At 45.0% G+C, this 25,914-nt stretch overlaps 1 protein-coding gene and 1 non-coding gene across 3 annotated transcripts in view; one reads left to right on the top strand and one right to left on the bottom strand.

Moving 5' to 3' along the window:
- The window catches only part of GLI3 (GLI family zinc finger 3), a 267,554-nt gene that overhangs the window by 59,435 nt on the left and 182,205 nt on the right, over positions 1–25,914 (top strand). The window contains exon 1 of one of the 2 annotated variants that reach the window (XM_064487724.1): positions 15,777–15,807. The exons of the other annotated variant lie outside the window; for it this stretch is intronic. The gene's annotated coding sequence lies outside the window, so the exon portion shown is untranslated. Of the gene's footprint in view, positions 1–15,776; positions 15,808–25,914 lie in introns of those variants that run through there. 2 annotated transcript variants of the gene reach the window in all.
- Positions 11,351–11,423, bottom strand: TRNAE-CUC (transfer RNA glutamic acid (anticodon CUC)). Its single transcript has one exon. It is a non-coding gene; the product is annotated as a tRNA-Ala (tRNA).

Below are 25,914 nucleotides of genomic sequence, written 5' to 3'. Positions count from 1 at the left end.
AAACTCACTAAATGTATCATCATTTCACTTGGAGCCAAAGTCTTCACAAAGGCCTCCAAGACCCGGCGTGCTCTGCCCCTCCGCCCACACTCTCCCCCTCACTGTGGGGGCCTCTGGCTCCGGCTCTTCCTTCTTCCTCCGGATCTATTCTGCTTCAAGTCCATGACTCCGTTAGATCCGCCAGGATGACCTTATTGCCTCCTGCCTGCCTCCCACCCCACCCCCATCACCCGAGTTTGCTCACTCTGTTTTTCATTTTTCCAAGCTCTTGCTACATCTAACATGCTACCTGTTTCCTCTGCTAAAACTCTGAGCCCTCAGTGATGGAAAGTGGTGTCTGTTTTGTTGACTGATAAAACCCAAGAGCCTTGGGACTGGGTCTAGTTACTAGATTCCTGTGCGTAGTAGGAGCTTAATACAGATTTGCTGAATGAATGCAGAGGCCCTGGATCTAGTCCGATGGAGTGCTTCTGTGTCCTACTCAAAGGATGGCTCTCCTTTCTTCCTGAGAGGGGGTGACCACTTCCTTGGTAATCAAAGGCGAGATCTTTTTGTTTTATTCTGTTTACCTTAGTTGAGGAGACTAGGTCGCGTTCCAGCATTGTCAGGACCATAGCCTCGCAGCGCTGGGGGACTTTGGCACGTGGCTCTGGAAGTTAGGTGCCTGCATCTTGGTGGCCTGCAGTTGGCTCTCATTGCCTGTCACAGAAGCAAACTAGAGCCCTCACGGACGCTACACGCAGGAAGCATTTAAGTAATTTTTAAAACCTTGTCCACACTTTGAGGCATGTGTGTTTTTGTCCTGTCTTTCCCTGAAACTGTTTCAAAGGAGAGAAGTTGCGTGGGTGGCTTCTGGTCCCCTGTGACATGTGCGTGCTGTCTCTGGCCGGCATCCTCTCAGCTGGGACACAGCTGGGGCCTCCTTGTCCTTCGGCCCAAAGGCAGGACATCTGCCACCTCCGCTTGGTTTCTCAATCGCCCAGCCCCCGAAACCTATTTTCGCAACGATCTGATTCTGTGTCCCACTTAGCGAGTAGACTTGGAGCGCCGGGAAGGCAGCGCTCCGTGGTGTTTTGTCTTGGGGCCCTGACATCCAGCCCCATCTCACACATGGCAGGGTTTAGTGAATGTTTATGGAATTGTGAGTGATACGGCCTGGAGCCAAGCCTCATCAGAAGTTATCCATTAGACATATGAGAACAGTTCTGGAGATGGATGATGGTGATGGTTTACAACAATATGGCTGTGCTTAATACCACTGAACTGTACACTTAAAAGTGGTTAGGATAGTAAACCTTCTGTGTATTTGACCACAGTTAAAAAAAATTAGGGGGAAGAAGGTTTGCATTAGGCATCCCATCGGCACATGGTACCCCAGCATTGTCTTACTGGGACAAGCCAAGGCCAGGAGGCACGGAAAATTCCTACTGAGGAGCGTGGAATTGTCTGCATCGGTTTTGTGCGGTTGGAAATGCCCCTTGCTTGTCTCTAGTGGTTCATCTATGTTTTTAAATTCGATTCACTCTGCAGTTTTTCTTCGGTCTCTGTACCCCTTTGAGGAACTGTTTAATGAGTGATCATTCTTCCATCAGACTGAACATTGAAAATTTCTACATTTTAAAGCCACACACAAGTAGAAATGGAGGTCGTGGGTCTGAGGCTCGGGGCCTGGGGTCAGACTGGGTCCTGTCCCAGCACTGCTGTGTGCTACACGAGCTCTTGGCTTTTTTGCACCTCGGTAAGGTCCAGGGGGAAGGACCAAGCCTGTCCCGTCGCTGTCCTGTGCGCCGCGCCCTGTGTGACCCAGTGGATGCTCAGCACGTAAGTGAACCCGACAGGAGTGAGTGAAGAGATGGGAGCATCTCTTTATTGTGGTGGCTGCTGTCTGTCCGATGCCTTGAGATATGGGGGAGGGTTTACAAGTGTGGAGGGGAGAGGGCAGGGCCTCTGTGCTCTTCCTGAGCGCCCTGGCCTCACCCGCTCCCCCAGCCCCCTCCGGGCAGCCAAGCCAAGGAGCTGGACCACTGAGGGATGTGCTGATCAATAACCCACCTTCACCCCAAGTCTTGGGGGTAGGAGCGGCCAGCACGCCTGGTTGTAGCCTCGGGAGGCAGGTCCTTGGAGGAATTCCTCACCGAACGATGTTTTGGACCTTTTATTTTTCTCTGTAGCCTCGGGCTGAAGAAGCAGGTTGTCTTAGATACATGAAAGGTGAGGAAGCCAACCGTCCCCGCGGAGCCCAAGCGGGGCTGGGAGTCTGCTGTTTGTACAGCCGGTGGGCCCGTGTTGCTTTGGGCATCCATGGGCCTGCATCCCTGCCTTGTTCCATTTCTTCCCACTTTCTGAGGTTTTGGGGGCCAGGCTGGGCCAAACACCTGGAGAGAGATTGAGAGAGAAAGAAAAGAAAGTCAAATACGTGTGGAGGGGTTTTGGGGAGGTGGGGGCAAGGGAGGAAAGATGGTCTAAGGATTCTTGGCCCCCAAGGACTGGTTTTAATCCTGGGAGAAGGTTTAGAAACCTGAGCTGACAGATCTATTTTCAGGAGGAATTTTGTGTGATGTGTGGGCCTAAAGAGAATTTGTTAAGACCTGGGGTGAAGGAATGCACACAACTGTGGAGAGGGCATTCTCTGCACCTCTGCGTGGAACCCAGCTTTCTTCTGGCACCTTGATGAATCTTTGAGGCCAGCTTCGGGTCAGCACCAGCTTAGGCGGGGGCATAAGTAATGGGGTTTGACTAAATGTTTAATGCAATTGAAATAGGATTTCCTTCATGTCAGGCTGCCCAGGGCATCTGTCCCCTGGTTGGTCACCACGCCCGATTTGATGATCTCGCTGGCTGGCCTGTGTGGCCGTCCTCCTCCATCATCCTGTCGGGGACTTGGAGCTCAGTTGACAAGTTCAGACCTTCCACAGTCAGAGAAGTTTCTGGGGCTTGTACTGTCCAAGGTTGAGTGCATGTGCTCTGCGATTCAACAGACCCAGTCGTCACTGAAGGCCGTGTGACCTTGGGGAGCTTTCTTTCCCCCTCTAAGACTCAGTTTTTGCATTGGGAAATGGAAATAATAAGATTGTGGGGAGGATTTGTACGACCTGACAGTCACTAGCTAGTGATACTGCTATTAGTATCATTACCCATCTTCGCGTGCAAATCGGAATCCACGTACTCCCCCAGAGCAGTTTCTGCTTTTCTGTCGAAGTTTGTAGAACTTAACTCATTTCCAGCCCACAAACGTTTTAAGAGAGAGGCTGCTGTCAGCTCCACTTTTCAAAATGAAGAAACCGAGGCCCCAAGTGGTGAAGTTTGTCTTCTCCACTCACGTGGGTGGACTGGGGTGCGGTGCGGCAGGCGAGTGTTTTGGGGGAACCAGTCCAGGGCAATTTTCTCTGCCAGCATCACATGCAAATGGGAGCACTTAAATGTGTGTCGCTTGCTTGGTTACAGGCACACAGGTGGATGGAACGTCACATCCGTGATGTGTGTGTGTGTGTGTGTGTGTGTGTTTAATTCTGTATTAAAGTGTTGTGGATTTACAGTGTGAGTTTCAGGTGTGCAGCACAGTGATTCAGTTACACATGTACGGTGTGGTCTTGATCCATTGGTCTATCTTGGATCTTAATGGACTCAAGGAGTTGCATGAGGTGTGCGTCTAAGGCAGCGGGCTGCGTTTGTGGAAATCAGGCAGGGAAGCTGTCCCGGGCCTCCGCAGACCCAGGGCCTGTCAGCATGGGTGGGTGGGGGGCTGTAGTGAGAGCTGACAGCTGGAGGTCACATCTCACCCCTTCATCCTCACGGCGCGCCCACTGTGGTCCCCACGCTTTACAGACGAGGAAACAGCACTGGGGAGCTGACTTGTGCGCTGAGTGTGGCGAGGGCCAGGCCTTGAACTCCTGGCAGCCAGACTCCACACCCGCACTGTCACCCTCTGCGCGGCCCTGGGAAGCAGGGGGGTAGCAGCGGCTGATGAGCACAGTTCATCAAAAACGCACTGTGAACCCACAGATGAAAGAGGAGGCCTGCGAACACGCAGAGGTTCCTTTGTGAACTGAAATGTGCTTTAGCTGCTCTCTGTGTCGGCCAAGAGCCACCATGAACTCCCAGGTCGCCCGCCCGGCAAAGGGCTGATTTATGAGGATTTGCTCAACTCCACCAGCTGGTTAACGACAGGGCGCTTTTAACCTTTCAAGGGGAGGAAATGAATAAACAGGCGTTGGGGATGAACCCGGCGGGGTCCCTGGGCTTGGCTGAAGGGTGGATCCAGTTGAAAGAAGTTTTGACGTACAAAGCTGATACCCCTAGACCCAATTTAAAAATTTTTTATGTGTGTGGAAGAGGGAGGTAATTAGGTTTGTTTGTTTGTTTTATTGGAGGTACTGGGGATTGAACCCAGGACCTTGTGTGTGCTAGGCAGGCACTCTGCCACTGAGCTGTGGACCTGCCTGGACCCAATTTTGACCTGGGCCCAACCAGAGCTCCCAGTAAACCAGAGTCAGGACATCAGAATTGGAAGATCAGGTCCCCATGTCTCACGGAGAATTGTCAAAAGAAATCTCTGGGTGTGACTGGAGCTGGCGGAGGTTACCTGGTTTAAGGCGAAATAAGTCAGATGGAAAAGAAAAACTAGTTGCCCAGATAGTAAAACACCTTTAATTCATTTTACTTTTTAACTTTGTTTATTTATTTGAAATATAGTCAGTTTATTTACACTGTTGTGACAATTCTGGTGGACAGAATAATGTTTCAGTCGTACATACACATACATATATTCATTTTCATATTTTTTCATTATAGGTTACTACAAGATATTGAATATAGTTCCCTGTGCTATGCAGAAGAAACTTGTTGTTTACCTATTTTATGTATAGTAATTGGTATCTGCAAATCTCGAGCTCCCAATTTTTCCCTTCCCACCCCCCTTCCTTCCTGGTGACCGTTAAGTTTGTTTTCTATGTCTGTGAGTCTGTTTCTGTTTTGTAAATAAGTTCATTTGTGTCTTTTTTTTTTTTTAGATTCCACATGTGAGTGATCTCATATGGTATTTTTCTTTCTCTTTCTGGCTTACTTCACTTAGAATGACGATCTCCAGGTTCATCTATGTTGCTGCAAATGGCATCATTTTATTCTTTTTTATGGCTGAGTAGTCTTTAATTTATTTTAAATGTGATAAAATTACATCTGACATTTTGGAACAATTAGAATATTTCTATTTTATATTATATCCTATTAATGCCTTGTGCGTATCCACAAGACTTTTGTCCTATGGGACACAAGAAACCATTCTACATTTACTGTTAGTTTTTTTAGTCCAACGCCATCAGGAATCTACTTTACATTGCCTTTTTTGTCCTTTGGAAGAAATGTAAAATTAGGCTATTTTTGTAGAATTTGCATAGGGGGCCAAGATTTCTCATTAATCTCTCAACCTGTCCCAGAAACAGAAGCCATGAGGCAATGAAATGGCCAAGGGCGTCTCCAGTATGTAAAGACCGAAAACGTCAAGTTGTAAGAACCAAAACGGAAGTGGACAAGTTCTGCTTTGGTCCCTAGGTTCCCACAACCATCACTTTTTTCCCTCATCTTCCCTGGGTCCCTTCCACACTGGAGTGAACACAGACCCTTCCTGAAGGTCATGGGCTATATTTCGGTCGATAATGTTTCTAAAGAATTCCTTGTGGTTCTTTCTGCTTTAGAAAGTGACTCAGAAAACACTTTTGTGCTCATCCTAAGAGGAGCCATTCTTCTGGCTGGTCCAATTGGGGATGCAAGTGTGGAAAGGGAAAGAGAAGTGAAAAATACAGAAAAAAAGATGGTTGGGGAAGATGATAATATTTATTTGCTTCTAAATCAGAATACATGGGCAGCTTTCCCCAAGAGCAAACATAGACTGCAAACTCATTACCCAGCTCCGTGCGGGATCCTCATTCATTCCTGCTGCTGGATTTATTGCAGAGACTAAGAAAGTGGTATTCATGCAATTTTAAAAATCTCTTTTCAGAAATTAGAGGCAGACTTGGGCCTTAGAAGTAAGGAATGTCAAGTGGCTTGGGATGTCATGGAAGGGAAGTGAGAAAAAAGCTCCCAGTGTGTGTTGGGCTTTTAAACTGATTCCTTTAGAACAGTTCTTGCCTGTATGTGCGTCCACGGCAGGTCTGCTCACGCAGGCTCCATCTCTCCCGGTGAGCCAGGCACCAGGCATTTCACGAACATCTGTGGGGCATCTGCCTGCTGTAGCACGCGAAGTCAAAATGCGAGGCGTTGGGACGAAGTGATGATTTGTGTTTACTCTGTCCCAGAGGAAACCTCAGTCCTGCTGCTGAAGGCGCTTGCCCTCCTGGGCAGCATGGGGAAGCCCTGGCCTGAAGGCAGACCCGGACAGCTGGGATGTCCCAGCGCTGTCTGTCTCCATGGCTGCACGCACATCTCAGACTCAGAGCCTCTGAGATGGGCTGTGACCAGGAAAAGGGACCCTAAGAGTGCGTGCAAGCCTTCCGTTTCCCTGAGTGTGGGATGATTTTTGAGACTCGTTTCTCCCTTTATAGCCCAGTATGTGTTTAATTCTTTGGCACCACACCATCTCATTCTGTTGGTTGATAGGCCAGTCCCCCAAACCCTTCAACTCTGGGGATACTCCATGGTGACCACCATGGTTGTCCTCTGTCTCCTCTCCCACAGGCTTGTGTGGGGCGGTGAAGGCACGGAGGGGATACCTGAGCATCACGTGTGGGTCCTGCCAGCCCATTCGCCTCCACCTTCGGAGCAGGGAACGCTGTTTTATTCTTACACTCAGAGTGAGGGCACGCACTGTTCAACTTCTGTGGGTGAAAAATACATCTCCCACTCTGAAAAAAAAAACATCATGAAAATGTAAAAGAGGTTTTGGTAGAAACAGATGCAACTAGATCATGTCACAATCTTGGCTTCTTTATTTTCTGGATCTTCAATTCGGCATAACCTTGGAAGGAATACCCTTGGGAAAAAAATACCATTTTTTTAAATTTAAAAGTATTTTTCTTGGGGGGAGGCAATTAGATTTTTAAATTTTTGTTTATATTTTATATTTTAATGGAGGTACTGGGGATTGAACCCAGGACCTTGTGCATGCTGGGCATGTGCTCTACCACTGAGCTATACCCTCCCCCCCTGGAAGGAATGCCTTGGGAAAAAAGCTTTGGAAACAGTGTAAACTAGAGTGGTTGCGTGAAGCCCCAAATCCCAGGGGCTTTGATGCTCAGTTCTGTTTTTTTGTTTTTAATCTAATGAGATTAGATTAGATTAGAAAGTGTAATGGCAATTTCTGTGACCTGTAGCGTTTGATTATGCCTTTGTAATAACAAAAGCAGTATTTAGTCAATGTAGAAAATACTGCAAAACATAGCTAAAGAAAACAATAGTCATCCTTGTTCCATTACTCATGTGTGGCTGGAAATAGACATTTTAGTATATTTCCTTCTAGTCTTTTTTCTCCACATAGCTGTCTTTCATACTGCTTCAGCACAATGACACAGAAATTGGAAATTCTTCTAATTCATTCCTGAAGTACTCAGACTCCTCATCGCATCAGTTCTCCTCCTAGGAAAGGATTTCTTTAAAAAATCTTGGAGTTTTCACTTGGGAAAAAGGTTCTGCCTTTTACAGAAGGCAGAAAAAAAAAAGTGCCACTTAGTGACATAATTACTTCTATGACAGAATCTCTTCCAGACTTCTAACAATCTTTGAAAATTTTGCAATCAAGGCTGCTTTTGAATCAGACATTTCTTAGGGGCCCAAAGCTACATACACAGCGTCAGGAGAGCCAGGAAACGGTGTGGGTTTGCAGTGGGAGACATTGCAATTTTTATAGAATGGTGCAATTACACATTGAATGATTAATAAATGGCTGTGTGCTGAGTCAACAGGGTTATTGCTGAATCCTCCCAGGTTGTAGTTTGGGGAATGCGGGTTAAGCTGGGCACGAGCTCACACCATGTCTGATATCTCCCTCCTACCCCTGTGGGGGATTTCGGAAAGAAAAGAATTGCCCAAGCAAATACTTGATGGTGGCAATTGCGGTGAGAGTTCTGGCATCTCTTTTATTTCCCATTAACTCACATTTCAAAAAGACCAAGGGCTTTCTTAATGGGCTGATAAGTGCTCTATGTGAGAACTATATATAAGAAATTATATAAGGGCTATATAATAGGTAAGCTTGAAATAGCTCTGAAAAGACACATTTATTTCTAAATTAAACATGCTTTTAAAACTTGGTTTTTTTTTTAATTTTAGAAAAATATTTTTAAAAGGCAGGAAATAGAAGAGAATTAACAAACACTCCTCATTGACTTTCCAGTGCTCAGCACCGCCGCTAAGATTTGGATGTACACTTCCTGCCCACCCCATCGTGAGCCCTCCTCTGTTCTCTGCTTTGCGGATATTGTTAATCTCCTACTGTGGTCATGTAAGCGCCCTTCTATTATAAATCATATTTCAGTGAATATCCTTGTAGCTAAGTCTTTGCACCAAACCTAAATTACTTCTTTGGGTACGTACCCAGCCAGGGCAGTATTGGATCATTGGGTCAAGCAGTGTATGTATTTAGGACTTGTCACACAGGGCACCACGCTGATGTACAGGGATGTGTGGACGCAAAATGTCCTTCTTTTACCCACTGATAATAGTGTCTTCTCCTTCACTCAGTCTTTACCAACACTTGCTAATTTGGTATCAAGGCAAAACAATGAAACAGCACCCTATTTCAATTTTCACGTCTTCCGTTATATGAACTAATTTGACTTTCTTCTAGCACATCTAAATTTCTTTTTCAGTGAATTGCCTATTCATGTCAGTGCTCCCAACTTTTTTGAGTTCTTCTTTTTCTAGAGTAACATTTTTTCATATATTGCAGCTGTTTGGATACATTTGCATTCAGGTACCTCAAACACACAGCAGCACGTTTCATATTTAAGAAGGATAACAGCCCTTGTGATCGGACCACAAAGAGACAAGAGAGGGCATTTAGGAACTGTGTGGAAGTTTTTAGAAGTGATACCACTTTTTACTGCAGGAAATGATGCAGGTAGAAAAGGGCTCTTATCATCAATTGAACAGTTAGATGATTTTGGTGATTTTCGCAAACCAAACGTATTTGTGAAACCAGCACCGAGCCCCCGAACCAGACTGTCATCAGCACCTTTGAGCCTCTCTGATCCCTGACTTCTGCCGGCGTGGACCTGTCATGTCTGTTTTTGGGCTTTTATCAATTTCTTATCTTGACTTCTTTTCTTTGGCACTGCAGTAAGTTTGCAAGACTTCATCCACATTTTGTGTAGTTCCAGGCGTTCATTCACCTTGTTCTATGGTACTGGATTGTCTGAATACACCACAGGTGATGAATCCTTTGTGCTGCTGATGGGCACTGATGGCTTCAAATGTTTGGTTACAAAGAGAGCTGCTCTAAGTATTTGAGTGCATGTGGTTTGGCCCCCCTGGTGTGGGGAGTAAAACTGACATTTTAACAAACTTTCTTGGGTCCATATCTTTCTTTCTTTCCATCTCCACCTCTTGAACCAAGTACAGAACGGCATGGACTTGAAATGCACGTGTTTTTTATTTCGCCTTTTCTTGCTGTTCCTCTCAGTAAGCACGCGAGTAATGACGTTCCCTTAACAAGGCACCGATGTAAATTGTAGATGATGCTGTTGGCTTCAGCTGGGGCTCCCGCCTCTCCGTGAAGAATTATATTTTCCATCCTGTGATTTTCTTGTTCATCAGCTCTTGATTCACCCTAGCAAACTGAAGGTTCAACTTGTCTTAAGAGGAAAGAAGTTTGTTAACTCACTGGTCTTATAAGCGACCTCTCTTAGCTCTACTAGTTTAATGAAAACCACATCTTTGGGGCAAGAAATTGGATGTAGGCCATGTGCAGTGCATGAGGTGAGGTTGAGACGTTACCAAATCGAGATCACACTGCTGTGTGATCTTTCGGTAGAATTAAATAAAAGGCATTAAAATAATGTTATGGCTGCCTCTTACCAGCTTTCTGTCTGAGTTTTTTCTCTCTCTGTGTTAGATTCTTTGGCTGACATGAGTTTTGCAGTTCTGCCACACTCACTTATCAGCCTGTGGCAAATGCAGTCCTACCAGAGTGAAGATGAAAGGCTGGGAGTTAAAAAAAAAAAAAAAAAAAAAGGAAGGAAGAAAGAAAAATCCATGTGCTACATAAAAATGCCCTACCCTTTTAAGGAATTGGCAGAGTTACCTTTATTTCTCCCATCCCTCGCCTCCCGCATCTTTTTCTTTCTCTGAATGTGTAGAAAAAGGCTCAATTCTTAAATTGTTATTGTTTAATCCATCAACTGTCTGTACATCAGTTTAGCAGTTATCCAGACTTCCCGAAACACGTCTCACCTGACAATTCAGTGTCTCAACGAGGGCCAAATATTTGCTGGTGCATTTCCAATTGATGGGTATCTCTGTAAACCATGAGTCACTGTGTACTTCTGTCACCCACACGGGCTAAATATTAATCCCCACAGCAACTTGCATGAGGTGAGTGTGGAACACGTGAAACATCTCACTCTTGTGAACGGGTGAAACACGGGTGCTGGGAGAGAGGGCGTCCGGGAGGAGGTACTTTGTGTCCGTTTTTCCCGCCAATTTTCATTCTCTTGACTTCGGTGTCCTCTATGAGTTTTCCTGCCATTCAGGGACACGACCCTCTGAGTCATGATTGGGCGGCTACTGTTATTAGTTGATAACCTGGCAACTGTAAACGGGGGCTTAAAGAATTAGAACCAACCCCTGGCAAAAGGCTGCCATGGGCGACTTCCCTCTGTCACTCTCTCTTTTGTTTGTCACCCCATCCCCGTTCAGAGCCGTGTTCTCACTTTGGGCATCTGGTTTTGGGGGGAGCCCATACGGGCACCCCAGTGTCCTTTCCTCTGGGGCTTGAGTCTGATCAGATGGATGCCGTTGCTGCCAGCCCTGGGAACGACATCACTGTCAGACGTACCAGCAGGTCCCACCCCACTCATTCAATTATGCATCCGCCCTTAGCATGAGTGTCTGGTGCCTGTGGTGTGCCAGGCATAAGGACACCACAGCAAACAAGATCCAGCCCCTGCCCGGAAGGAGCCCATATTCTAGTGCCGGAGCAAGCAAACGGCTCATCACAGAGAGTGTGAGAAGGCTTTGGGCGGGTCGTGGAGCAGCCTCAGAAGAAGGGGATGAAATGGGCTGAAGGTGGTTCCTGCCACTCAGAGCCCGTATTCAAGGCGAGGAAGGTCGGGGTTGGTTGTGTAGACACCTGGAGGTTTTGTGGGATTTTTTTGGAGTCGGGGGGGGGGGAGGTAATTAGGTTTATTTATTTATGTAATGGAGGTGCTGGGGATTGAACCCAGGACCTCGTGCATGCGGAGCACGCGCTCTACCCCTGAGCTACACCCTCCCCTCCAACCTGGAACGTTTGTGACCAGAGAAGCCGTGTGTGTTTCTAGAAAATTTTCAAGTTTTGGAGTGTGGGGACCATCAGGACTTTTAACACTTGCTTCGGTTTTCAGTACTCCCTGAAGAGTGAAGAAATTAAGAAGAAATTAAGATGGAATATATTGGACGTCAGGATTCACAGGGTATCCATTCCCCCAGCGTTTTGTAGTTTTCTCTCTGGTTTGAAGCTTTTGAGGAAGACTGGGTTCTCCTTCTTCGGGGGAATTTTTCAGAATGTTAGGCTGCTCAGTCATTTTACAGAATCTATACATTGACTTTTAAGGGATTTTTTTAGGTGTTCCTTTCTGCGATCAACCCGGCAGAGTCGAAAAGAAGTTTGAGACTTGATACCAACAGTAACTAGTTTCAACGAGACTAGGCTGAGGCTTGGCAAAAGTAGGGAAATAAACTACCACCCCCGACCCGACACGCACCAGCAGTGTATTTTGATTTAACAACACGATAAATCGTGTGACATTTATATAGTCATGAGCTGACCGTTGAAATTAAGCTAATTTGTGGCTTCTGCTTTCTCATTTTTCCAGTTTTTATGTGGAAAAGTGATTCCATATTCGGCCTTCAGAATATGTATCTCTAAGGGGACTATTTTAAAAAATAATGAAATAAAAATCTTCCCAGCTCCCATGAAAACCCTGATGCTTTTGCAAAATACTTTAACTCGTAACACTTTCCAGTAGAATACAAAGCAAGACGGGTCATGTTGGATAAAGAAGCATTTTACTGAAACTTTTGGTGGTTTCTGTGGATCTTATAGTAGGGTTACATTGAAGCCAGAGATTTTCTACTGATTTGCTCTACCTGTCAGGGCGTATAACCTATCAGGTAAGTTTTAATTCCTTCATCATTTCATTGTGGCTTTCTCTTGCACTAATAAAACTGGTCCTAGAATGTGGAGTTTGGCTGCATAAAAACTAAACCTTTCTCAATGTCTTAAGTGGATTGAAACACAGAAGTATACAACCAGACCAGAACACCACTTTTCAAAACTTTATAGTTTTGCAAGTATATGTCTGAGGTTTTTTTAATGATTATTTTCCATTTATTTATTTATTTTTAAACAGCCTATATTTTTGTTTATTTTGTTGCGCAAACATCAGTAATCTTCAGATGCGATGCTGGGAGAATGTTTTCAAATTTGACAGAGTACAGATGTCTTTTGGTAAGACCAATCCAAGAATAGTTTCATTTCTGCCATATTTTCCATTTATGCTATTAAATGAGAACTTAACATTTTTACATGCACTTTGATTTTTTTTCCCCCACCATGAATTTCAGGTCTATCTGGATAGACTTATTAAAAGAGTTTATGAAGGTTTGAAATATTTACATTTTGAAGCCATTCACATTTAAATGATAGTAAGAGACTGGTACACAAAGGTCACTTGAACAGAGTGGATGGAAGCCTATGCTGAAGCATTAGTGCAGAGAGGAAGTCATTAAATTGGTCCAATGGAGACCTTACAGACAAATTCAGGAGTCAAATGCAAGCCACCCAAGGTCAAGAACAAGAGACACTGGCATCAGGAGATTTTAGGATTTGCTCAGTGGTTCTGATGTGCACTGAAGAGAGGTGGTGCATCAGATGGGGGCGATTTGGGGTTACCGGGGGGAAAGGGGGTGGGAAGGGATAAACTGGGAGTTCAAGATTTGCAGATACTAACTGCTGTATATAAAATCGATGAATGACAAGTTTCTACCGTATAGTACAGGGAACTATATTCAATATCTTGTAGTAACTTATGATGAAAAAGAATATGAAAACGAATATATGTATGTTCCTATATGACTGAAGCATTGTGCTGTACACCAGAAATTGACACAACAGAAGACTTCATTGGAGAAAAGCTGAATCAGAAAGCGGGGCAGGGCATAGCTCAAGCGGTAGAGCACATGCTTAGCATGCACGAGGTCCTGGGTTCAATTCCCCAGTGTACCTCTGTTTAAAAAGTAATTAAATAAATAAACCTAATTACCCCCCTCCAAAAAAAAAAACAAACAAAAAACATCCTAAAAAAAAAACTTTGAAAAATAGCAAACCTTTAAAAAAGAAAAAATAAAAAGGCAGCTATGGGGCAGAGGCAAGCTGACGAGCCTTTCTGGTGGCACTGGGACGGATCTGACAGTCGAGGGGGAGCTGGAAGCTGTAATCTGGGGCAGAGAAACTGTGGAATAACAGGAAAGGCAGGTGCATAGATCCACATACCTGTCTTAGTTTTACTCCGAGTAATTTCCGAGGCCCGTGGCAAGGAGGATTATAGCCTGACTCTTACAGAAAGAAGTTAGTACTGTACTGCACAGAATCGGGGTCTGGGTGGCAGATCAGCAGTTCATGGATACGGTTGCTACTGGACTGGTTTGTGGTGTCGATTGGAAGATTAGGTTGAAAATATAAAATAGCGTTTCCTTCTTCCTCTCTTGGACCACGCCTCCGCAGGAGTCCAGAGCCAATAATGCGTAAGAAGGAAGACGAATAAAGCTCTGTGAGGCTGGCTGCTAGTGTTTTCCAATGTTCTGCTGAATGAACTGTAGGATGCATTCATTATACGGGGAGGGGATGTTACAATGGGCTAGCTGGACCATTCTTGGAGGTTTTTTTTTTTTTTTCCCCTTTCCCTACAAATTATAGAATAGATTAAAGAGACCCAATAGAATTAATAAAATTGTCAAGCACAATAAAATTGCCTGGATTATGTGTTTTGGTTACTGTTTGCTCCAACTCTTCCTGAGGGTTTTAGTAGTCCTGGACCAGGCAGGGAGAGGAGAAGGGAAGCATTTTTATCTGAATGGCTTGGCAGGAAATAGAATGCTTTTCTGCCAAGAAATATGAAATTTCCACTTGTGTCAGCAAGATGTGAATTAAGGAAGAAAGGAAAGTGCAAAAAGAAACAAGCAAAAACACACAGGTGCCTTCCAACCCAAGGAGCCATGTGTCGGAGCTTCAGAGTACTTGTTAATCCAATGCTTTTGAGTTGAATGTATCCCCAAGGGGTGAGGTGGACCTTGACCAGCCTCTTTGAAAGTCGGAAGTTGGAGGAGGCTCAGCTAAGACTTTCCCAAACCAGATCTTGTCTGAACCTCCTTCAAGATGGTCCCCCATGTCTCTACTCCCCCACACAACAGCTAAAGGAACTTCCTTTTCTTTCCAGTAGCCTCCTCCTTACGCTGACTTAACCGTCCAAACCGTCCATGGGTTCACTGCCCCAACCCTGTGGCCTGTCTTTTGCTTCTCAAGTGGCTGCACGTCTAGAAAAGTCAGAGTCATAGGGCTGTGAGGGTAGCAGCCATTCGTTTTTACTGGTCTGCTATGCAGGGACACAGGCAGACCTTGACACAGATGCGTCCGTAGGAATCCCGGTGTGGCGAACGGCTGACGGGGACCAGCTTGGATTGTTTGTGTTGCCTGAAGCCTAAAGCCCCCAGAGGCAATTTTTCACACAATTGCAGAAAAACTCTGGGAATCCTGACTGCATTTGCTTTTGCCTGTGGTTAGGAGATTTTCCCAATTTGGTGGAAACAGAAGCCTGAAAACCTGATGCTTGCAAGTCCCTCCCCCATCCCTGTTAAGGAAAGGACATGCCACTCTGGGTCATCCTGGCCTTGAAAACAGATCAGTAGGGATTGTATCTGGCCCAGCAGAGGACACCCTCCCTCGTATTTAAAAAAGGCACATCGAGTAGCTTAATGTGTGGGAAATGGCCTCTGTCATCTCCAAATTCAAGGGAGAGAGGGGCACCTTTGACCAATGTGTCCTTGTTTGTTTTGTGATTATTCTTCAAAGAGCAAAACTTAAACAACTCTTACCCTCAGCTGGGTAAGAAGAAGACCGATTTTTAATCACACACATCTCACATTTTATATTTAAAACTCATAATTTATCCCAGTGCTTAGCACACTTGAGAGAGGAAACAGTCTGGAAATGTTTTCTACCTTGGGGTTCATGAGAAAAGCCCAAATCCTCCTTTGCCCACTACAGATATTGTCTGGTTTAGAATCATAGGGAACTGGGGAGAGGGGATAGCTTGGTGGTAGAGCACATGCTTAGCATGCACAAGGTCCTGGGTTCAATCCCCAGTCCCCCCATTTGGGGGAAAAAATAGTCAGAATCACAAGAAACTGATTTGTGCCAACTTACAGGCTTGTACGCTGGGGAAGCTCTTTTGTCTAAGCCTGTCCCCTTCATCTGCAAAGTAGGGTGATGTGAGTACCCACCTCATAGTTAAGGTTTGGAAGCCTCAATACTAGGACTTTGAAAATACTGCTGTCTTATTTTTGCTATGTGTTTCCCAGGTGTGCGTCATCGGTTCACGGATGGGTGTCCTGAGATAGGTAAGTCAGGGATGGCACATTTTTTCTGGAAAGGGCCAACTAATGAGTATTTCAGAATTTACATGGGCCGTTTGATCTCCGTCACACTAAGCGCTGCTCTTGTAGGGCGAATGCAGCCACAGACAACGCAAAAATGAGTAAACCCAGCTGTGTTCCAATAAAACTTTATTCGTGCACACTGAAATTTGGATTTCATGTACTTTTCACTCGTCATGAAATATCCTTCTTCTTTTGATTTTTTTTTTTTCCCGGCTATTTAAAAATGTACCATCCATCCTGAGCGGACAGACCATGCAGAAAGAGGCAGTGGGTGTAGGTGGCCAACAATCGTCCTAAGAGAACTTGCTTGATCTTGTTTAGTATTGTTCACAGAGAAACATCAAATAGATTTCTTGGGAAGACTCAAGCATCTCAAGTCATTGGAGTGAACCAAGTAGAGAAGAAATTGGTATTTTCAGTGTGAATTTCACGCATACTTTGTAAATGTTGATTATGAGCCTGACCCCAAGATACTTTAAAGAAGTGGGTGAAGGAGATGGCCAGGTGTACAATTAGAGGTCATGAACTTGGATCCTCTTTCTGATTGTGAATCAGGGATGATTCTCTCCCAAGACGTCGAGCCTGGTTCTCGGTAAAGGTGTGTCTACTGGTTTGTTCCCTTCTTAGAGGTTTCCGAGAGCTTTTTCGCGTTACCCATTTTTCCTTCGGACATAAATCAGAAGTTGGGTGGAGCAGATTGGTGATGTCATGTCTTATATAAAGGGAAGCAGTAGCCCCGAGAAATTCTGTGGCTTGCCTGAGCTTCAGCCAGTGTCGCAGCAGAGTCAGACCTGGAAACTCAGCTGCCCACCTCCCAACCCAGGGCACTTACATCCCAGAACTGCTTTGATCTGCATTATTATCAGATATTGAGCGGGAAGGGGAGAGCTCAGTGGTAGAGCGTGTGCTTAGCATGAGCGAGGTCCTGGGTTCAATCCCCAGTCCCTCCATTAAATAAATACGTATATAAATAAAAATTAGAAGTAATTAAACCTAGTTACTCCCCCCCCTCAAAAAAAAATCCCCAAAGTTAATCCTTTAAAAAATAGAGTAAATAAACAAATGAACGAACAAACAGATAATGAGGTGGTGGTACCCAGCACTCATAAATGCGAGAGTTTATAAAGATTCTTTTCATATACCGTTTCGTTTAACCTCAGAAACCCCTGGCAAGTAAGAGGGGCAAGTTTTATTATCTGCCCGTTAAGTGAGGCAACTGACAAACTGATATATTTTTAGTTTCCCAGGGTCACACACTGAAAAAGTGCTAGAGGCAAGTCTGGACTTAGGTTTTCTAACTCCTTTTATTATACTATGCTGCCTTATTATATATACGATACGGCAGTTGATGTCATTAATACCCAAACATTAAAAAATAAATTGCAAGAGAAAGAACCTCCTGCCTTGGTTCCAGCCCCTGGCAGTGATTTTTAAGGGGAGGTTTGTGGTATGAGACATTTTTTTTTTTTTGCTTTCAAAATGCTGTGTGTACCTCCTGTAAAAGGTTGAATTCAGTGATTTTCTTTTTGGTAAGTGGCCCGTGTCAGTTGATTATTTATTTATTTCGGTTCTTTTTGCTTCAGCTCCATTGGCTAAACGAAGCACTGCTGTATTTTTACGGCGTCCCCCCATCATTAAAAGAAATTGGAAAGACGCTTGTTAGTTTTAATATTGCATGGATGGAAATCTATCTGGCACTTTTAGGAACAGTTACAATCCCTAGTAGGGTATTTTTAAGAAGGAGTCTGGTTTGGTTCTTGATTAAAAAAAAAGAGAAAACGTTCTTAAATTTGCTATAATTCGATAATCATCTTTCTTGGGGAGAAGGTCTCTGTTTAGTGTGACCCTGATTTTATTGAGTCGGGCAGCATTCCTTCCCAGCCTGTGGGAGGGGAGTCTGCTCTGGTGCTCTGGGGCCACATGAAGAGCCTTTCATTTGTGGGCAAATAACCCAAGCCAAGCTGCTTCCAAGCCCAAGTTTCCCCCACCCTTCCTCTCTACAAACCATATGCTTCTTTGACTGTTGGACACACGCCTCTTTCCATAAACTACGTACAGCTTTAACTGTTGGAGCTGTTGTTAACCTGAACACAAACCAAATACTTAGACTCCTCTGGCATCCAAGCCCGCAACACATCCCCCTGGGGAGATGGCGGTCAACGTTCCTTTGCAGAATAGCTACTCGGAACCCGGAGACGCTATGGAAAGATAACAGGTCATTTGATTGCAGTCTGAGGTATCCTTTCCTGAGAACTTTTATAGGAAGAGGTAGAATAATTTTAACGATGATGATCATCTTCACATACACAGATTTAAATAAAAAAATGGCCAACAAATCAGTGTTCAGCTCTCAGAGACTTTGTAGGAGACCCTTGGCAGGGGTTATTCATGATTTATAATAGACGAGAAAGTCCTGTGGACCTGGCCGCTTACCTGAAGTCTGGCTTGAAGCAGGAGGCTTAAACTTGTTAAGCCTCAGGATAGCTTTACCTGAATAACCGAGGTGATGAGACCGCCTACCTGGCAGCCTCTGAGCAGTCAATAGGATGAATGCCTTTGCGCTTCGCACACAGCTTGACTTTTGGTTAAGTGTGCGATGAATCAGAGCAACGATCGTGGTGGTAATGACCACTTCTAATGCACTTTCCCTTTTATACGTTTTTGGGGTGTCTTGGGGAAAACTGAGTTACCAAGTTTGGCGAGAAGGAGGTCAGGGCATTTTTGGTCTTTGTTTGGAAAGCGCTTGTATATAAATAGAAAATAATTAAAAACTCATATAGTTTAAAATAACCAAATGTATTGACACCTCCATAAAGCCCAGTCTCACTAGAAGGTGTTATTATTATGTGTAAAAGTAGCCTAGCAGGCACTTAACAGTTTTAAGAGATGGAATAAATGGTTTAAAATAAGACTATGGGAGATACATTTGTGGGATAATTTGTCAATTTCTGTGTCCTTCAATTGGACTTCTCGAGACAATTATTGTAAAGGTCATACTTAGGACAGAATTGAAACCAAAAGTAAAATAAATCAGCTATTTCTGCACTCTCAAATGGTTGGGAAATATAGAAACATAAAGGAAAAATAATCCATAGAAATATTTTCATGCTATTTTTGTGCTTTTTAAACTTAAAAAAAAGTTTTGTATAGAAATAATTATATATTTGTCTTTGTCCCACCTCTCCTTTCTCCAGAAATTTGGATCCTTAAAAAATTTGGAGACATGGTAGTCTAGTGGGTGAGTGAGTGGACCCTGAATTTCACGTCCGGCTCTGCCACTTTCTAGCTGTGTTTTCTTGGATAAATATGCCTCCATCTTTGTGTCTGTATAATGGGGTGACAACAGCTCTTACTTCATAGGATGGGCATGTAATGCCTTAGGACTACTGCTGACCGAGAACTTGGGCTTTGGGAGAAATGAGGTTTTGTGATCTTTCCTGCTTTGCTCATAGACAGTATCTGAGTCATTCCCGGAAAGTGTTTCCCAAAGTGGCAGACGCTTGTGGCTGAGTAACTAACGTGGCGCTCAGTAAAATTCTTCCTTATCTTCATTAATATCCCCTTATATAAAATAGATAAACAGCAAATTTCATACTGCATAGCACAGGGAACCATATTCAACATCTTGTAGTAACCTATAATGAAAAAGAATATAAAAAGGAATATATGTGTGTACATGTATGACTGAAACACGCTGTGCACCAGAAATTGACACAACATGGTAAACTGACTATACTTCCATTAAAAAAAGGATGCCAAAAAAATCCTTGATTGCATTATATTTAATGACATAACGTTCCATCATATTAGAAGATAATGGATATTTATTTTGTTAACGAGTTTTCCCTAGTGTAATTGACACAGTGATAAATACCCTTGAGTATAAATTGTCTTTTCTAAGTTTTTGTTCCTTAAGATACATCCTGGAAGTGGGATCATTTGATTCAGCCGATCGTGGAAATGTTTTAAACAGTGTGAGAAATTGACTATGCCTCTGTATCCTCCCTAACACTCAGTATTACGGCTTTTACGATTTTATTCTGTAATATTCCTCATTGTTTTGGGTGCAAGCTTTGTAGTAAAGGTGGGTCAATTCCTTTAGGATAGTACTTGGTTAGCTTCCAGTGAGGCCACATCCAGTCTGCTACCTGTTTTTGGACAGCCCATGAGCAAAACATGGCTCTTTACATGTTTAAATATCACATGTGAAAATTATGTGAAATTCACCTTTCAGTGTCCATAAATGGAGTATGAAGACACAGCCATGGTCATTGGTTTATGTCTTGTCTGGTGGCAGAGTTGGGTGGTTGTGAAGTTTGCAGGCCTGTGCTTTAGGGCCTGGCCCAAAATTCAAGTTCAGATTTATTTTATTTTCTTGTCACTAAGTACACAGAGGTCCAGGTAGCCAAATATTTAAAGTGGGAGCTTTGGAGTCTGACTGCCTGGGCTCCAGGCTCTGCCCGCAAACCCACTGTGTGACCTGGGTGAGCGAGCCAGCTGCCCTGAGCTGTAGTTTTTCTCATCTGGCAAAAGAGCCAAAGGACAGTGTCTTTCTGCTCAAGTTACAGTGAAGAGTAAGCAAGATAGGTGAATGGAAGTAAATGTTCGCTGTCACTCCCCAGTACATGGTTAATAGATTTCAATTGTCAGGCTTTTGAAAAAAGAGATTGGTCGGAAGAATGAGCGAGACTGAAATTACTTGTATTTGAGAAAGGTACATCAAGGTGGTCTTTTGTTTGTTTCCTTAATCGCTTTTACTGGGGCTTCTAGAAAATAAAAACACATTCCCTTAGCGTTGGGAAAGTAAGTTCTCCCGAATGTGCCGGAAAAGCTGGAAAAAGGCCAGAAGGAAGGTCTGGCCAGGTCCTGGTTCTAGCCTCGTGCAGGGTAGGATGGATGGTTGGTGTCTGCCCCGCCCAGTTGGTCGGACGAGAGGAGAGGCAGTGGGGCACCAAAGCATCCTGTCTTGGCCGTGACTGTGAAACATGGGCTTTGGGGGAAATTAGATTTTTAGATTTTGTGACCCTTCCTGCTTCACTCATAGACAGTATCTGAGCCGTTCCTGGAAGGTGTTTCCCAAAGGGGTGGACTTTTGTGGCTGAGCAAGTGGAAACAGAGTTACCTATCAAAATGTGGTATTTTCCCTTGGGTTTCTAAAATGCATATTTCACAGACTCACAGATACAGAAATAAACTTATGGTTCCCAGGAGGTAAAGGGGGTAGGAAGGGATAAATTGGTGGTTCAAGATTTACAGATACTAATACATATAAAACAGATAAACCAAGTTTCGACTGTAGAGCACAGGGAACCGTATTCAGTATCTTGTAGTAACTTAGGGTGAAAAAGAATATGAAAAGGAATATATGTATGTGTATGTATGACTGAAACATTATGCTGTACACCGGAAATTGGCAGAACATGGTAAATTGGCTATACTTCAATTACAGAAACAAATAAAATGCACATTTCATTGCTGAGGTCAAAGTGGACAGCGGCTGGAGGGAGCTTCTGCTGTGGAAACCTGACCCAGGCTTCCACCTGGCCTGGCTCAGAGGCCGAGTCAGCAGAGGTGAGCCCAGGTCACCATCCCGATCTTGCCCCCTTAGGGGCGGATCCTCCAGCGCCTTTCAGGACAATCCTGAGAGTCTCTTGATATTTAAATGTACTCTCCAGGAGGGTCTGATTTCTGCAGTGGAGTATAAGCATGGTCTTTAAAATTTTATTAAAAATATAATACCGCCATGTGCTCAGCCTTACTTATTAACTCCGTCTTCTAACAACAAAAACCATGCAACATAAACACACCAGATGAAGCCAGTTAAATTTGTGTTCACTCCTGCAATTTGAAAAAATGATGGGAAGGTTAAGAAATGAGACTTTGATGTTGAGGGGGGTGGGGGTGGGCGCGAACCTGGGAACTGCAGTTTGGAAGTACTCCCAGAAGCAGAGATTTTTTTTTTTCCTTGCGTGTCTTTAAAGGAAGAGCAGGCTCTGTGTCCTCTTGCTGGACAGGGGCTGGGGTTGGTCTCCAGGGTGATGGGGCTGGTCCCAAGGAAGGATGCAGCCAGCAGCAGCGCCCTGGACACTGGCCTTGTGAACAGGCGTTTCACGGTTTCTGTTAAGACCGTTGGTCGTGGATTTCATTAAGGAATGTTAACTGCTCCGGTCTGTCTGTGCAGAGCCAGGAAGAGAGGCTCTTCATTCTTTGCTTATAAAAGGCTCAAACCGAGTTCTCAAAGAGATCTCTAATACCTAAATGTCCCCGAGACTGTTACTCACAGATAGGCATAAATGCGCTATTAAGCAGAAGGGAAAAAATTGGGGCCCTCCTGAGAATTTATTGTACTGCCTTTGATGTCACTAATTAACTCACTCTGTGTAAGCAGCGACTGGCAACTAATAGCAGGCTAATAGAAGAAGCTTCATGACAGTTTAGAATTCTTAATTCCAGGAAGGGTCTTCGCCAGCTCATGGAAAATCAGGAAGATCTGGGCCTTACAGGAGTGCCTACAGGGGCACTCAGGGTCCTGCTTGGTGTTTTGTTGTTGTTTTGCTTTTGTTTTTTGTTTTTCTCTTCCCAGGTACAGGCAGGGCTTGCCTAGTGCCTTCTGTCTGGAACTTTGAAAGCTGGTCAGTAAGGTTGGATCGGTGCTGGACCAAGTCACAGCGACTCTTAGCTGTCCAGCTCGGCAACCTCCCAGGGGCGGGCAGGGCAGGGGTGTGGACCTCTTCACTGGGAAGTGTTCAGAGAGTGGCACAAGGAAAGAGAATGGAAACCCTTTAGGCCACAGGGCCTGCCTGGTGAGGCCTCGAAGAAGCTGATGGTGCGATTGGCTCCCGATTTTCCAGATGGCAAGGAGCCCCCATTGTACTATATTTTCAGAAAGGCAGGAGGCTGCTTGTTCCGTGTGCCTGGGAGCTCCAGGCTGCGGGGAGTCTCACAGCCAGGTCAGGCTTGCCCTTCAGTTTACCTCACTTCTCATCTAGCTCTCTCTTTCTATCCCACGAGCCCCTTTTAAAGTTGGGTGGAGCTCTGTGAGCTGAGTCCTAGGGAGTGAGGCCAGAAAATTGCCTCAGGTTAGGGACTCAACCTACTCTTTACAGCAAACAGTTTCTGCTGAAGGGCTAGTGGAATGTTGATCAGTCTGGACTGCATTTTGTTCTTTGGCAGAGAGAACTCTAGAAATGTTAACGCAGTCATGGCACTGGTACGCCCCTGATGGGAGACATTTTCTACTTTCTCTCCTTGCCCCGTGGGCTCTCCTGGTGGATGAAGGTAGGAAGAGAGAGCTGCCTGTTCATCCTTGAGCCCGTGATCTTGGAGGGAGGGTCGCCACTTGAATTTCTCCAAAGCTTCACATCCCCCTCCCCATGACCCGACCCAGCCCTCTCGTGTGGCCAGCCCCTCAGTGCGGGTTTGAAGGTCGCAGACAAAGCGGAGAGTGCTCCCGGGATCCATCTGGGCCACTCCTTCTGTCATCAGTCATTGTCAATGGGAGATGCATGTGTAGCCGCTCCAGGGCGATGTATGACCCCAAGGGCATTGGAAATGCTCTTCGAGGAGGCATTGTTTGCGCCTCCCTCTGGAAGCCAGGCTCTAGGGAGTAGCCTCTGGCTTAGATGTAACTGCCCTTAGGTTGGAGAGAGGCAAGATTCTGCTTCTAAAAACTACAGGAAGTTTATCCGCCCCCCTCCCCCCGCCCCGGCATAATCCTACAAGGCTTATGAATAAACTTCAGCCTCTTCTCTTTTCGTCTGTGAGCTCTCTTTGGTCAAAGTCTTAGGGAGAATTCTGAAACAGGGAGGCGAGGACTTGGGTTCCATTGGTTTTTATTCGAAGAACATCAGAATGTAAATAGCCACAGGAATAAAAAGCGGACAAGATGTAACCAGTGCATAATAGAGGAAAAAAAAATGGAAATAATGCTCTTTCCAAACACAGCCAGGCAATTTCCGGGGACTGGGGGTGGGGGAATGAAGAAAACGATGCTGTTTCTTGCTCAGAGCAGGAAGGTAGGGCCCAGGCTCGTGGAAGCACACTCAAGACTGCAGTAACATGCAGAAGCCATTGGCTGAGCCTCAGCGAGCGTGTGTGCGCGTGCGCGCGCAGCCTGTGGGGTTAGGATGCTCCACGGTACGGAGACCCTGAGGTTCGATGTCTCACCCTGGATTTGTCATCGGGGCCCTCTGGGTGTATACCACACGTGGATTTCCGCTGACAAAAACTTAATGGGAGACTGTCAGGGATTTGAAAGTGTCTGAGCACAAGAATGCAATTACTTTTTTGTTTCCGTTTTGTTGATGGTAGCGGGGATGGAGGCTGGGAGTACATTCAAGCTCCAGTATCATTCCTCAAACCTGCCCAGGGCCAGGCTCCTAGTCCTGTTCACAGGACCATGTGGCTTCAGTTAAGGCGTGACTGGATTTCCCCTTACATCTCTTACTCGCCAGCCAGGGACGTGGCTGCCTGTTTCTTGATCAGGAAACTGGACCTAACACCTTGGCTGGCGGCAGCTTTGGGCTCTGGTGAGGATCAAGGGAGACGAGAGAAATGCTAAAACGGACTATGGCAGAAAGGGATTATTTCTTTTCTTCAGGAAGGGGGCGATGTTTGCTGGCGAGGGGTCAGGAAGAGCCCCTTTGCTTGTTGACTGAACCTAAGACCTGTGTTTTAATCCATTCGAGGACAACTTTATTACACTCTTCAGGATGGAAGTGATGAGGTTTTGCAAACTCAGACCTTAGGAAACACGGAAATATTATTTTCTGGTTTGAATCCCGTTTGGCTCGAAATCTGAGTACCCCGTCCTTCCCCCCACCAACCCCCTGCCACATTTTGTGGCCTCCCCCTCCATCTGCCCCTCCTTGGGGCTCGCCGAAACCTGAGTGCCACTTTTCTGGGAAAGCCTGATATTCTGACTTCAGTTTTGTAATTTAATGATGGAGAGTTTCCTTAGTAAACCAAATTCAGAGTCCTAAAATGCTTATCTTATATCCAGACCTTGAACATAAAAGGCATTTTATACCCGCAATTGTTCATTTAATGAGCAATTGCAGAGTGCAGGCCGGTTAAGGGATTGAGCTATATGCACTATTATTGCAAGAAGTATTCCGAAATACCAGAAATAGGACGTAAGCTCTGATCAGGGAGACTGCGAGCACAATTACCTTCTTTTCAAATCCTTCTGTGACACTGCGGGAGGAAAAAGGACTTTGAAACTTGAAAGGAAAGAGCTTGCTTTCAACCTCAAAAGCTAGGAGGAAAGGGCTCTGAAATTTGCTCAGAATTCCCAATTCACCATTAGCCTGTTTCTTCCTTTAGCCTCAAGGCATTCTCCGCTTTTTGAAAAGATGTTAAGAAATTCAGTCACAATAGAGAGCCTAGTTCTGAACATGTTTCACTCGGTCCATTGAGGTCTGGGCTCCAGCCTTTGTGTGGGGTGAATTGAGCTGAGCAGCTAGCTGGTTGGAGAGAGGTGAATGAGTAGTCGCTGTGCAGTCGCAAATTCTGGCAAAGAAAGAAGCTTCTCCCCCCCTTCCTTTATTTTACAATATGCATTCCTGTACAACCCCGCTAGTGGCAAGATGTGGCGTCCAGCCTGTTCTTAAGTCAATACCGGGCACTTGGTTTATTGCAACTCTTGTTAAGTTTGTCTTGTAATTGAAGCTGCTGTTGACCTTGCTTGGGGACCATTTGTAAAACCGTTTATTTAGCATAAACTGAAATAATAAACCCTCCTTCTCTCGGGCTGATTGTGATAGGGTGACATTAGTTTGATTTAATGATTAGCTGCCTGACCCTTCTGCTGGAGAGAGCGGCTTGAATAGAGAGAGTTCACTGGGAAGCACTCAGAGAGAATACTAATGAGCTTGTTAAATTTAGCATGGCTCCAACCACTTTTAATTCCTCTAATGGGAGCAGCCCTGCCTGGGAGAGGGAGAGGGCGAGGGTGCAGGGAGGCAGGGAGACACGGAGAATGTTCCGAGAGGGTCTGCACTGCCAGAGAAAGCCCACCAGGAGAAGTTTGCAGGAAGTAGCTAGCCAGAGCCTGGGACCGAGTTGTAA

The sequence above is a fragment of the Camelus dromedarius genome, chromosome 7, assembly GCF_036321535.1.
Source record: "Camelus dromedarius isolate mCamDro1 chromosome 7, mCamDro1.pat, whole genome shotgun sequence".
Lineage (NCBI taxonomy): Eukaryota > Metazoa > Chordata > Mammalia > Artiodactyla > Camelidae > Camelus > Camelus dromedarius.
The sequence above is the reverse complement of the archived record's forward strand: the minus strand, read 5'-3'. Positions and strand labels throughout refer to the sequence as shown.